General features: G+C 33.4%; 1 protein-coding gene across 1 annotated transcript in view; it reads right to left on the minus strand.

Annotated features, from left to right (window-relative positions):
* The window catches only part of LOC121371335 (serine palmitoyltransferase 2-like), a 40,891-nt gene extending 33,641 nt beyond the window's left edge, over window positions 1–7,250 (minus strand). The window contains exon 1 of the mRNA XM_041497148.1: window positions 7,125–7,250. The gene's annotated coding sequence lies outside the window, so the exon portion shown is untranslated. The remainder of the gene's footprint in view (window positions 1–7,124) is intronic.
* Window positions 7,251–8,310: the final 1,060 nt, after the last annotated feature.

The raw sequence follows: 8,310 nt of genomic DNA on the forward strand, positions 1-8,310 counted from the left end.
GTGAAGCGAGTTCCCTTCATGACGTCACAGTTATTTACAGGCAAATGTTTTTACCGAGAATTGTACCTGGTCGTTTCCGGCAGCGTTCTACGGGAGTGATGTTTTAATACTTTTATGGGGCATTTTCGTAATTATTAATCTTTTTGTAATTTCTCATACTTTTTACTTATAGATGCAAAATAAAACCATTCTGACAAATAGTTTATTTTATCTATGTAAAAAATGTTCATAACACTTGAGAAAAATCATGCACTAGTGATAATATTTGCAGGCAAATGAACTTTTATGATGATTATTCCATATGCTTTTTGTTTAGTTTTTATATTGAGACACAATTGTATCAAAACTCAAGAGTGATTTAAAAAACTAAACTGGCATGACCGTTGCTAAGTTTTCTTATTTCTAGATGAAATTTCATTAAATGACAATAAAAAACAAAATTAAAATTCACTCTACTCTTTTGTCAAAACTAAAACCGATGCCAGATTTCATAACCGCACATTTTCACTTTGATCGCTTAACTGACATTTGAGAGAAATGCAACACAAGTATCAGGTACAATTCATTAATATATAATGACAGCTAACCCAAAGCACACGCATATCGTACTAGCTGACCATACATAATTTGCCAGGATAATATTCTGCCATAAATAACAACTGCTACATGCAGGGACTGTGCGGTTCCAGAGGTACAACTTACATTAAATAAACTCATATGAACTAGATTATTTGTTAACTGTTCAGTTTAGAAGGGTACACTGTTATGTTAAAAGATGCCTTGGTTGTTTTAGCCATTCAAAACATGTCCACCAATTACAAATCATTGGGCTTGCTTGGTTCTATTAACACTAACAGACAAAATAAACTTTCTCCTTTTCCGTGAAAATGCAAAGCAGGCATCAAATAAGACTAGAACGATTGTTCAGGTTACCTGGAAGTTACCACATGTCAAGAAAGTCAAGAATGATACTATGTTCTCCACAAACTATACACCCTAGTTTTTTATCAATTGTCAGGGGTTTTTTTATTTATCAAATAACAGTACAATGAGAACAGTGCTATGAATGTATGTGATTTTATAGTAATAATAATGGGAATTGTAAATTTGATAAAAGTGTCGTAACATATAGATTTCCAGGCCTGTATTTGGGTTATTTCTTGGGATGTAACGATATACTCAAATATTTGGTGCACTGAATAGCAATCTGTATCATAGTTGCATTTGTATTTGTCACAAGCTGAACCGAATACACAAATACATATGTAATGCTAACTGTTTCTAATTCACACTAACAAAACTGCAATACTGATTTAATTGTTTTGACAATCTCAGGACCTGTTTTGTATTAGATCAAGCACATAAACTCAATCCTTTTCTTTTTGTTCAACGCATTAGACTGGTACCGTATGTGTAAAAAAGCTGCATGACGTCAGTCTCATTCAACCAGCCTTACAAGTTATGTTCCTAAAATGAGTCACCGACGAGCATATTTTGTTAGTACATGTATATGCAATAACTTCAATATGCAAGCAATTTAATAGTTGATTACAGAAAAATAAATTTGTATAATTCTTAACGAAAACTCTGGCAATACAAAAATATGGTTTTCAATTGATTAATACATATCAAAAAACAAAACGGCCTTAAACAGCTGCACTTTCCTGTGAAAATGTGGAGACATGTTAGTGCACCTTAAAAAAAAATGTGATTCTGGACTAGACAATAGACCCATCCACGATTAATCAGTTTTTACTTTTTATAAATTATATTAAAGGGACACACCCTAGTTACGTTTATTTGTTAACCATTACAGCGTTGTTTTTCGCTATTAAACCCCATTTTTCACAAATAAAATTGCACTTTACTTACATTTTATTATTTAGAATATACATTTCCATTCACCTGAAGTGCTTTTTGGTAATCCTGATGTTTGTAAAACCACAAAATTGCATTTTTTCACAAGACGTGTTGTCGAGAAAAAAGCGAGGTCCAATCTATTTTTAGAGGGGATATTTCCATTTCAATGTCACAGACGTTGGTATATCACGTGACCGTTATCATTTTGGTTCGGTTTGTTTTCTCGTGCACGGTTCGCGCAATCAACATCCGATTTGTTGTTGTTCATTTGTGAGATTTTTCTTCACAGTTCGTGAACATTTTCAGTAACAATAAAGTTCAGACAAGTAAGTGTCTCAATACAAAACGTTACAAACCCTTAAAACCAATAATTTTGCTAAGTCTTACGATATCTGGAGAGGGGATACAACCAGGACAGAACAGTTGGAACATAACCAGGAGAGGTGAAAGAAATGCACCCCAAGTCTGTGAAATTTGTCGTGACGTAGGCATTGTTGTGCTTCGAGCGACATCTACCGGTGACAGCAGAATACTAACTTTCAAAATTATTTCAAGCAATTGGGACATGGGGATTCCCATGGTATTTATCGATATAAAACCTGCTTTTTCACTCCATTTGATAAAAACGTGATCTAAGTGTGTTACAGGTTTGTAGATTAACCAAATTATAATTTATTTTCGCTGGATGGAATTAGGGTGTGCGGCTTTAAAAAATATAGTTTTTTTCTTTCTGCAAAACCTTTTCACTTTTGTATTTAGGAACGTGAATACATATTCGTATTCGCCACCTCATATTCGTTATATGCATCGCCATCATAGTTATTTCAATACTTGCAAAAATGTTTTAGCAACAGTTCTATATTATAAGCATATTTATCCTATAACTTCCCATAATATACATGTCATAAACCCATTGCTTCCACTGTATTTGCCACTTGGAAATAGAACACTACACGATAACGCCTACCTAAAATTTAAATGAACTTGATTGACTGTTTTCCTGTCACTATATATCATAATCAGCCATTGGGTAGATTATATTTTTTACCGTAAATTATTATAAAGTATAGTTAGAGGAGGCGAAATGTGAACATATGTCAGTAAAATGCAGACATGGTCAATGGATACAATTTTCTTTCAATCCACAGATTTTTAAACATTTATTTTGTTACAGAATATAAATAATTAAACTAGTAAATCTCAAAAATTATCTTTTATTAACTTCTGAAGAAATAAACCGATTAAATAATATTTCATAACGCTAAATATAAACTAAAGTCAGATTAAAAAAAAATCAAACAAGTCTTAAAACATATACATATTTAATAACGATTTGAATGAATCAGCTGTGAACAATTAAATTGGATTTCAGAACCAAGGCAAATAAAAAGTCACATATCCTATGTACACTACCGTTCGTGGCACAATAATTAAAACTATTATCACTTCCGGTGCAGTGGCGCAGCAAAGCAAAACCAAATGTCAGTATTTTGAATACAGTCTTATAGTTTCAGTGTTTGTAACTTTTAGCAATAAAGAAACATAATTGTAGTTAAAAATAAATTAGTTATGTCATAGAAAACAAATCCATGAAAACAAATTGTTACAGGCTTGGTAACAACGGTATAACAGTCATTAAGACTAAAACATTGTTTTCTTTATTTGACAAAGTGAGAACTACCAGAGCAAAGAATACTAGTACGTCTCAGTGGAAAAACAGCTTACGACCCCTGTACGCACAACAGACTACTCCGAAAACGCGTTTTTATTGGACTGATTATGTGTGGTTATTTCGTCAGCGATTAACTGGTCAAACAACAGGCTATAGAGTATGCAATAAATAAAGCAAAAATACTAATTAGTTTAGATGTATAACACTTTAATGTTTTTATTAAAATTCCGTTAATTTTATCAAACAATTATTATTGTTAATACAATTGTTTTTGTTTTTTAAATCAAGTTAAGTATCCCAACATAAAAGATTCTTAAAATACACAAATTTATTCTCTCATTCTGAAACATTTTACTCGTAATTTGGTAGACGTATCCAGTGAACAAATAAATTATGCCACATGACCGACGCCATTGTGTGCATGTGACGTGAGATACTAGTGTTGTATGCGTTGTTTGTTTTTGTTTTTAAAGTGACACCTGGATAAATATAGAAACATAGATTTTTCAAGACCTATCTGTGGTCTCATCAGCAAGTTGCAGACAATAAAATGAAACATTTAATGTATGAAAAACCGGCCTCGGTGGCATTGTGGTTAGGCCATCGGTCTACAGGCTGGTAGGTACTGGGTTCAGATCCCAGTCGAGGCATTGGATTTTTAATCCCGATACCGACTCCAAACCCTGAATGAGTATTCCTCAAGGCTCAGTGGGTAGGTGTAAACCACTTGCACCGACTAGTGATCCATAACTGGTTTAACAAAGGCCATGGTTTGTGCTATCCTGCCTGTGGGAAGCGCAAATAAAAGATCCCTTGCTGCCTGTCATAAAAGAGTAGCATATGTGGCAACAATGGGTTTCCTCTAAAAAAAACAGTGTCAGAATGACCATATGTTTGACGTCCAATAGCTGATGATACGATAAAAAATCAATGTGCTCTAGTGACGTCGTTAAATAAAACAAACTTTACTTTTAATGTATGAAAATGGAATGTAGCGGCAGTATTCAGTGTTTGAGATTTATAATTTTGGGCAGTATCCCAGTTGGATAGTAACATTTCAAAATCTGGTATCCCAACTGAGAATTTAGTATCCCACTTAAATGTGCGGAGCGGATAATTTTGTCATGCTCATATACCACGAAGGTTTCAAGCATGTCCGCACACTTAAATGGAATTCATAAATAACATCGTAACAAACTTGGAAAACATTCTCATTCCCAGTTTATTGCTACGCTACAATCGGAATCACGGAATTCGTGAAATTCGCAATCAAACGGAATCGGCAAAAAGATTTGCTGCATCTTTTTTTGAGTAATACGGACATAAATTAAAATTTAGCAGTTATCTATACATTTTTCTGACATTATTAATGATAAACCTACCTATATCAATTTTCGGTAGATGTGGAATCAATATCTGAAATAACATTTGAAGGGAGGAAACATCCAGGGTAGCATTAGACAGGGTACGAGTTGGGAAGATATTGTTACGGCATAGCATTAGACTGGGTACGAGCTCGAAAATACTGTTATTTAATGTAACAAGGCAGTAAATGACAACTTTCATTGTTTCAGCGAAAAAAAAAAAAAAAAACAACGCAGGATTTAAAAAAACCCAACATTATTATATGGTATCCCAGTGGGATACTGAAGTCTGGTATCCAAAATTAAATTCTGGTATCCCCGGGATATTGGGATACCGCTAATCTCGAACACTGGTATTGTCGAGATTGTCCGCATTTTGCCGATGTCTGCAATTACCTGAATCTCCCTTACTGCAATGAAATGCTTAAAGGTAGGGTTAACTCATACAAGAGCCATATGTGTTGGAAAGATGCATACCCGGACCACCAACACATACTGATACTTTAACAAATTAAAAACGCGTAATTTTAGAGTTAATTTTGTGACGTCCGGTAGTATAGCTTGGGGCAAAGTGACGTCGGCTCTGTCCATCTTCTCTATGCACAGGGTAAACAAACGCTCTAATTTACGACAAGATGCTTCGCTTTCATCAACATGACTTGTAAAACAACATAAATGACTTGATAGTATAATAAACTATTTAACTAAATATATTTCAGGTTACATCAATAGAACGAAATGGAGTTATAGAATTTTTCTTTTTTTAAAAATCCAAAGAAAAAAATGCATACTATTAGGCCTATTGGTAGGGCACGTTCGAGCAAAAACTACCACTCATGATACCCAAGTGATACTTTTCTTTTCTTTGGGACGACGTAATTGGTCAGTTTTGTGATTTTAGATGGGAAAGTCTACTTAATCAAGTGTTTTACGAAATTACTTACAGTAATAAAGCAGGGCGGTTGGTAATGTCCATTACGATTTGAGGTGTATCTGTGCTGTTATCACACAATACCCTGTGATCTTCATAAAAGAGGCACGTCTTTTTAGTGTGTCTAGACACAGTGTCTGGGGACTGTCTGAATATACACCTGCCAATCAGGAACCACAGAAAGGCCACGGAAAGAAAAGACCAATTAACCAAGAAAACACTCCGATTAATGTTTCAGTATGTGGGTTAATTTATGTATGAAACATAATACAGTTATTTCAACACTTTGACAATGGTGGTTTATTTTGTATTGAAAAATAGTATATAATTGATGCTGGCTTACTAGGATGGATACAAGTACAAAACACTGCGAAGCATCTGCAAAAATCAAGTATGTTTTGTTTCTTCATTTCGAAGACTAATTCCTGACGTGACACATTAGGTATTACGTAACCACCAGCTCGCCAGAGGGCGTATTCACTGGGATGGTACAAAATGGCTGCGCCCCTTATATATAATAGCTGTCACATTTAACCGTTTTATTAATTAACTATACGATTATACTTGTTGATATTAAGCAATAATGTGCATTATATATCGTTGAATATGCATACCAGGTCAAATGCCTTGATTGTCCCCTCCTTTAACACAGAAATATTTCACTGTGTCAAACAAAAGGAATGCTAATATTAAGTTTTTGACCATCAAAGCTTAATAAAAGACAAATTTGTTCTGGTTAAGGTCTGTGACAAGACGTTTATTTTCAAGCTTGTATTAGTATTAGTAAATACTTAGGACTTTTAAAGTGTCCCTAAAGGTGTTCTAGCCTGGTGTTAGGTAGTTGCAACTGAATGTCTTCGCTGACTTCTGGAATTGTCTGCCAGCATAATTGACTGTTAGATTCATTTCAGTAACTTAAATAATGGCAGTACTTATTCACTTCCACAACAAAAATGTCATTTAAGTTGAATATTTTTAAAGGTTCAATGATTTATCATGTTTGGTAGCTTGTGTAATATTTAATTCGAACTCAGTTAACACAAAACGATGAATTATCATGTTAAATATTGTGCAAATACCATATATCCAATTTGATCACAATAACTCCCTATTTTACACAAATAAATGAATCTAACGTCAAATTCAGTTTGGTATCGGACCACCACGCAACATGTCACCATCTATCCGGAACTAATGACTATCCGGAAACAGGCAGTTCGCTGTATTTTTTTCCCCTAAAAACTTGTATTTGAACATGAATCCTAAGAAACAAAACAACATATAATGTACAGTTTACCTCACTATTTTGAAAAAAGCTGAATAATGTGTTCCATGTGTTGATCTAATAACACCAGTTTACACAGAGAAACCAAGGGATTAGACTACAGAAATTCATCTGACGGCCGCTGCCATGTTCTGTTGTGAATCCATCCGTTCCCGGAGCACCGTCTACAGTTACAAGACTAAACCAGTCTTTAATCTAAAATATTCTCCGGCATAAGCATCATAATACAAAGTAAGTTTGAATTTGAAGTTGAATATTCAAAATTTAAATATCACCATTAACCTCAATCCATTAACATGCCATTTGTCACACAACAGTACTTTAATTTCCTGTACATGTAAAAGGAGCTATGGAAGAATATTACGTTAAATAATAAACATAAATTATATTTTAAAGATTGCAGTCGCTATTCCCCATTCTATAATATCTATTGCTAATGTAAATGATATACCTTAATTCATTAACATACCTTATGTCATACAATAGTGTTTTATTTTTCTGTACCTGTAAAAGAAGCTATGGAATAATATCAAGTTACAATAAACATAAATTATATTTTTAAGATCGCAGTTGCTATTCCCCATCCTATATCTTGCTCATGCAAAATATAACCCTCAATCTATTAGCATACCTTATGTCATACAATTCTGTGTATACATAAAAGAAGCTATGGAAGAATATTAATTATAATAAACATAAATTATATTTTAAAGATTGCATTTGGTATTCCCCATCCTATAATATCTATTGCTAAAGCAAAATATAAATGTATAACATAAACTTGTTTGTTTTCAAATTGGCTTTTAGCCTAAAAAGAAATATTAGTTACGATCGCTGTAGTCTATTTCACGTTCACAACATTTGGATGTGACCTATATTGTAAACATAGTCAAAAGCAAAGGAAATCGAAATCGAGAATGGTGAGTCAGTGATGAAACCAAAAGTTTATTATCTGTTCAATAAAATATATTAATAGTCTACAGTCCCAACAGAGCAAATATAGCACCGTTAAAGATAGATTTCATCTTTATTTCGCACGTATTACAGTTTTTAGGGATAGTTGCATATTTTTTGTTTGGTTTGGTTATTTTTTGTTTGTTTGTGTTTACTATTTATCTTTTTTTTTAAAGTAGAGGAACTCTAATAAGAATTTACAATTGCCAAAATTGTATGATATATTAGCTGTGGGGAATGGTAA

This window comes from Gigantopelta aegis, chromosome 4, assembly GCF_016097555.1.
Source record: "Gigantopelta aegis isolate Gae_Host chromosome 4, Gae_host_genome, whole genome shotgun sequence".
Taxonomy (NCBI): Eukaryota; Metazoa; Mollusca; class Gastropoda; order Neomphalida; family Peltospiridae; genus Gigantopelta; species Gigantopelta aegis.